This window comes from Suricata suricatta, chromosome 12 (assembly GCF_006229205.1).
Source record: "Suricata suricatta isolate VVHF042 chromosome 12, meerkat_22Aug2017_6uvM2_HiC, whole genome shotgun sequence".
NCBI lineage: Eukaryota > Metazoa > Chordata > Mammalia > Carnivora > Herpestidae > Suricata > Suricata suricatta.
In genome coordinates this window covers 49,291,005-49,298,227 of record NC_043711.1, presented here as the reverse complement: position 1 = coordinate 49,298,227, position 7,223 = coordinate 49,291,005, and positions in this window count along the sequence as shown.

The window sequence follows — 7,223 nt, the reverse complement described above, 5'->3', positions numbered from 1 at the left end:
GGAAAGGATCTGAAATGAAATGGTTTATTAAGAAACAAAATGGAAGATACTGAAGTTATAAAATCTCTTTCACTACTGACTTTTAGGAAAAGGACAAATTAACAGGGGCACGAGGGGTGGCTCAGTCAGCTAAGCGTCAGATTCTTGATTTCAGCTACAGTTATGCTCTCATGGTTTTGTGGCTTGAGCCTCGAACAGGGCTCTGGATGCTGGCTGACCACTTGGAGCCTGCTTGGGATTCTCTGTCTCCTCTCTCTGCCCCTCTCCCTGCTCACACACAAACACACTCTCTCTCTCTCACTCTCTCTCTCTCTCTCTCTCTCTCAAAATAAATGAACTTAGAAAAATTCTTTAAAAAAATCTTAAGAGTCCATCCAATTTTCCCCTTTGTCCCAGTTTCTTTTTTGCTAGGGAGAGGCGCTACAGGATAATAATAGCAGGAAATAAGGTGGAGCAGCTGCATAGGCAAGTACATTGCTGTTTCACCTCCATTCTTGTCTACTGCTGGCTAGGTCTCACTGAAAAGCAGATTCGCTGTCTGGATAACCAAAGCACTTTTCAAAACCTCTGGAATAAAAATTGCTCCCCACCCCAACCTGAACATTTTAAGGTCTCTGGCAAGATTCAGGTGACAGTAGCAGAAAAAGCCAAGATGAAGAGATCTCTAATTATTTGGAAAGAATAGTGTGTGTGTATATGCACATGTGTGTGGAAAAAATGTTTACTCTAGTGCTAGCAATATGGTACCTGAGGAGAAAACGGTCTGAATGGAGGCAAGGGTTTGAACTAGATGGCTTCTATTTTAGTTGCACAAATCTAAAGAAATAATCCATGTGAGTGAATTACAAAGAGAAGAAATGACTACCCTAAATTTTTGTAGTAACACATAAAATGTAGCTTACTAAAGCTTCATAATAATGTTGTTGCTAGTTCAATAATAAAAAAAAAAACCTTCTAAAGGCAATGATAATTAGTTACTCAAATTTCCCTTTTCAGATCAAAATATATCATTATTGCAAAAATCCATTACACATGAAAATGTAACATTAAGTAACACTTAATGTTTTTTTTTATTTTACAGAGAAAATGACACAAAATTTGGTCAGGTTTGCTCAATAGTAGAATGTGCATTAAAGGCAATTTTTCCTAGTTGTTCTATTAAGTTAAATTGTTTTTTCTTTGCTAATAGCCACAAGGTCTAAAACCATGAGTAAAAATTAGCTTCCAGTTCCCTTTACCATCTCCTGCAGTTTGGGTAGAAGGCAAAACTTTAAGACTAGTTTAATAACATTGCAAAACAGGTGGTATCTCAATTTAAGTTAACAGATGTACTCCTAGAAAACTGGGTTCCAACCAATTATTTCCAAAAATCAAATTCTCTTAAAATATATTAAGCATTTAAAATAACCTAGACATATACTCTTTATAAAAGAGAAATCCTTTTGTAATTCAAATAACTGCTATCTAATTAGTATGTGAATGCAATTCTTTAATATATACATTTTTTAAAAAAAGAATTAGCAGAAATGGACTGTTTTATATTTATTTTAAATGTAACTAAAAATACTTCTTAGGACACTGATTGGTTTAATATTCTAATGAAAAATTCAAAGGGGGCGCAAACTTTGAAATATTTCATTGTGATTTTGCTTAAAGAGCCTGATAACTGAGAGATCTCTTTCAACTCCATGATTCATATTAATCTTAATAAACTGGATGCAACCACCCCACATTGTGCTGGGAGCTGAGCACAAACGTATCAAACTAGGTTGCACTTAACCTAAAAAGGGGGCAGGGGGAGATGGGGAGAGAGTAATCTCCAGGGAATATCTGGTTCTCCAGGAAATAGGGATGAGACAGTAAGTAGCCTTTTTTCAGTTAGCATTTTATATGATGGCAATCCAACACACGAATGCTGGAAGGATTCTATATTACTGCCATAAAAATGGAGCTAACAGGGGGACTTGACTGGCTCAGTAGGTAGAACATGGGACTCCTGATCTCAGGGTTGTGAGTTTGAGCCCCACATGGAGTCAGACGCTAGATGTAGAGACTACTTAAAAAAAAAAAAAAATCTTACATGAAATGAAATTGGAGCTAACAATATGTAACTATTTCACAAAGCACAACAAATTACTACCTATTCTGGCCTAATCCCAATCTAAATAAGGACAATATGTGTATTGAAACATACACGTTTTATACAGACAAAATATTCATTTCCATTTCTTAATGAGAATTCTGTCAGATGCTCTAGAACTGGTCTCCTCAGGAGGTGACTTGTATTTAAAAGGGTGGAGGGCATGGGATTTATTTTCTTTTAACTTAAACAAAGCTTTAGTTTTTTTAATTTTTCCTAGGAGGTGATGAGTGGCTACCTGATATTCAGGGATATACTAAATTTGGGGTTAAGAGTATATAGCTGGCACAAATTCAGTGCTCTAGTGGGAACTATAAATGATTTCTTTAACTGTATGCCAAACTGAATAATCTCCCAGGGAAAAGAACCTCCTCCTCTAGCCTTTCCTACCTCCTACCCCTCCCCCACCAACACTGCCTCCCCGCTGTGCAAAGAGCCCTTTGTCCTGCCCCGCACTTATCTAGCTGTTTGGCCATATTGACAGGCCAACTAAAAGCATAATAAGGGAGTCAGTCTGACATAAGCAGCTGGCAATTTGAAACAAAAATCTTCCTTTTCTACTCAGACCAAATCCTGCTGCAGAAGTCTGAGGCTCCTCCCACGCTTCCATCTATTTTTCAAACAGCAGGAAGGAATTCAGCATTTTCCCTCAATTACGGAGCACATCAAAAACTTGAACCCTGAGATAGAAACAAATTCATGCAAATCTCTATATCCGCTGCTTTTATTTTATGATTCATAACATAGACCAAGGTGTATCCCCAGCTGTGGGTGTAAATAACTAACATTGGTAAGGAAATGGTTCTTACTACTTCATTTTGCCATCAAAACTCCGAGAATTCTCAGACTACAAGGCAGGCAGAAAAGCTAAGAGAAAGCGGTCAGACCAAATCAACACTCATATACAGAAGACAAAACTCACCAATAATCTTCGTGTTTTAAAATGTGGAGATACTATTCCAATAAGCAGAAAATTCATTTTTCCTGTCTTTATATCAAAGATACTTAACGTGACCCTTACATCTTTCCCTGAGGTATTCAACAAACAAAATCAATATGATGGAAAAAGTGACACAGGATAGGATTACAAATTCCTTGTTCAGTGAAGGCTCCTATACAGTAGGCTGAGATTTAGCGTCTTGTTTCTTTATTATCTCTCCTGGTTTCCTTTATGAAGCGTTAAGAGCTTTTTCTAAAGTGATGCTTTCTAACAGCAACCCCCCAATACACACCATTCCTGGGTATCAATTTAGAATTGAATATACAATAGGACACTTTTCATAAGACTCGAAATAATTTAACAAAATTTGAATTGATGAAAGAAATGGCCATCTTTCATCAATTTCTCTGACCTTTACCAGAAATCAATCAGTTCAGCAAGTGAAAGGTTAAAAATGCCATTTCACTACCTATTTTGGCATTTCTGGCAGTAGGGAATGATAACAATCCAATCCTTGTCTATAACAGACGCATCACACTTACTTGCAAAAGAGTGCCTCTGAAAAGATGTTTTTAACCAAATTACAAATAACCACCAGTTGTATTACTAAATATACATTTTCCCACACATTTTAGAGTTCAAAGTTTTGTCTGTCATAAAGAAAATATTCCTATCAAGAAGTTTTAGTTTCTGACACCTGAAACCATTTTTATAAATCAAATTCACTACTAGGCCTTTTAGCTTCAAATTGACAAATCACCAGAGCTGAACCACAAGTTAGAAGAAAATTTTATTCTAGATCATAATCCAATTTTCAATAATAAGATGTATCCAATAATTATGACTTGTTAATTACGGTTTCATGTTTTCATAAGTTATTTCAACGCAAAGATAAGGTAAACGTGGTTGTCTGCATATCTCCATTTTGCATTATTTTCCCATCCAAAATAAAAAAATGAAATGGCAACTCTCCCCCAGAAAAGCCAGAATGTGTTCAGAAAGTATGTAAGTTCCCAGACACAGTACAAGATACAAAAATTTTCAAGCATACTGGTTAAGTAAACTCTATGAAAAGGGCTTCTCTGATCTTTCAGAAAATGATTACATCAAGATCACAAAGGGTTCCAAACAACAGGATATACAAGGGAAAAAGCAATTATTTTATAAGGTAACTTTCATACTATGTAATAAACTAAAAGACACTTATATTCAGGCCTAAGCTATGTTAAACAGCCAATATGAGTGAAACCATCTTTATTTGATATGGCATCTTTTATATGTGATACTAATAAAAACAGAACCACCTAAAATATTATTCATTAAGGTTCTGTTTCATTAGTTTGTATCATTGAGAGACAATGCAAGCCACATTTGTGAATGACAAAACTCATTTCCATTCTTTCTGATTCCCCGCCACAAATGCCAGAGTCATATTACACATTATAGATGACTGTGGGATTTAAGTACGTGAACATGAGACTGAAAATATCAAAATTCTAAGAGAAAAAAATAGGATGCAAGAGTCCTGGGGGTGTGGGGGAAGAAAACACATGGGTATCTGTTAAATACTGTATAAGTGGTGGTATATTTGAGTGATGATTCTCCTTCAAGTACTTCCATACTCAAACTGTTCTGCCTAATCAGAGATCTTCCTAATGTGCAGGAACTGTGGGGGAAGGGGAGACTACATAAGGGCCTCAGAGGCTATCTTCTCAAGTATCCTGTACTCTAGACTTATTCCATTTCTAAATATGCCTTCTGGTACATCCTTTATTTCAGATGGATCATGGCCAAACAAATATCTTTGTGATCTTAGAAGATGATACCTAACATATATATAGTGAATTAATATGTTAGGTCAAACGCCAAAGAAATAATCTAATATGGTGAAGTATATACTGATACAGAAATTAAGAAAATACTTATGAAATTTATATTTAGAAACCATTCCAAAGAGAGTAGTTCTTCTTAGAGTTTACAATTCCAAATGTAATAATATGTTTAGCAAAACATCTATTCAGTAAGGTAAACGTGGCCTAACAACTTGAGGGAAGGAAGGAAACACACAAACAATAAAATATCAAAATTAATTCAGTAATTAAAGAGATGGAGGAAACAGGTCAGTTGCAGAAAAAAACCCCTAATAATTCCCATTCTGGTTCTCAGAAAGATCCTTAAATTCTTATTACTTTGGTTATAAAATTAAAATTCTAATGGAACTTTCAGACCTACCAAGGACAAATCTGCCCAAAAAACCCAAAAAAAAACAAAAACAAAAACCCAGGAAAAACAAAAACAAAACAAGAAGGATCTTTAACTATGATCCAGTTTCCAGATGTTGATATCCATAAATGGGTACAAGGTTATGAATTGCTAACCCTCCTCTCCCCACCAATAAAATGCAAACCAGCTCAGCAGTGAAAATTCCCAGGAAAGCAAGGTTTCTTCTTAGTCCTGAAGCAGCCATCGCCTAAGTGCAGCTCCCAGCAGCCAACAGCATTAATGGACGCTGCACTGCTGTCCTTCCCTGGAGACAGCAGCCAGCACTACTCAAGCTTCTCACGTAGCAACCAGAGCTCCAGAGCCAGCAGCTGCTGCTGCCTTGTATACTCACCCCTGTGATCCAACCCAAAGGAACAACCTTCTCCTTCCCCCACCCCCACTCCTTACACACTCCTTTTTCTTTTTTTTTTTTTTTGGACCAATGCTCCATGCCAGAAGGGCTGGAATTATGCTTTTAGAAACAAACAGTCCTAAGGTCACCCCTTTAAACTAAGACCTTTTCATTAAAAAAAATCAAAATTTACCAAATAAACTAGAATTATCTATTTTTAAATTAAGCCAGCAATCTAGGAATGAAGATTAACTTTTCATCTTTAAAAGGCCAATTTTCCAAACACTCTATAGTCAAATTCAAATGTGCAGCTAGAGACAGAGCCTTGCATCTTGTCCTATCAAAGGACATAATTCATTTTTCTATACATAATGACAGAGTGAGTAACCCTTGAAGACTCTACTCCAATAACGGGCCAGAATTTGGGGCTAGAGAAGAAAACTAATGATCCTCTTGAGAAAACTGGAAGAAATCCAATATAAAAAAAAATTTTCTGTGTCCTCCAAGAGGCCCAGAAACCTCTGATTACATGAATATTCTTGCTTTGGTCCTAGCTCAGATTCCACACATCTAAAATTACCACTTACAACTTTTCTCTCAGAGTGACCTAAAAACATCAATGACATAAAATTAACCATCAAGAAATTTCCCTAAATTTGGAGACACACATTCTCCTGAAAAATCTCTCAACACTCAACTCAGATGGATCCTCCCCAATCAAAAGTATAGCCATACCACACCTGACCAACAAAAAAATGTAAATACGACCTTGATCACAAACATGTTATTTAAAAGCAACTTGCCTAGTCAAGTTATAATGAAAATTAGCAGAGAACCTGGGGATTCGTTCAGCACCATGACCACGGGGGAAATTGGAGAAATGAACTAAAGTACAGACAAAGCCCAATGGAACCCTGAGCTCTGGGTAAGAAATGAGTTCCTGGTGAACACATTGCACAAGTAACATGAGAAAGCAGAAAATGCAGGTCATACACGCACCCCTGACCCAGACCAACAGAGCTGGCTGCAGCATCAGTATCCAAGGGAAAGACCAGTTATTCCTAGCAAGTGAGACGAGCAAAGGCGCCCTATAGAATAAATTAGCATAGAAGGGGCTTTCCCAACAGTTCAACTTTCCCTCTCACGCGATTCACCTACTTAAAAACCAGGGCTTTTTCCTCACCACCATTCGCCTCACATCCCTGGCTTCCACGCAGAGGTAAAGGGAATTCATAAAGGGGAAATTTTTCTGCTTTTCAAGACGTTCTCAAAGGATCGCTCTCCACGCCCAAGGCAGGAAAAACGACACAATCTGGCTCAACTCCAAGCCTGAACCCTACAAATTCAATGAGGCTATCTCAGATACTCGGGCATACGCCACTGAGAGCCCAAGACTGTGAAGTGGGGGTGGCGAAGGTAACGTCTTCAGTGTGGGAAAAGAAGAAATCATCTGAGATGGGGACCCGAGAACGACAGTGAAGGCGTCCAGAAACATCACGGGGGGGATTAAGCCCCCCCCCCGAGATGAG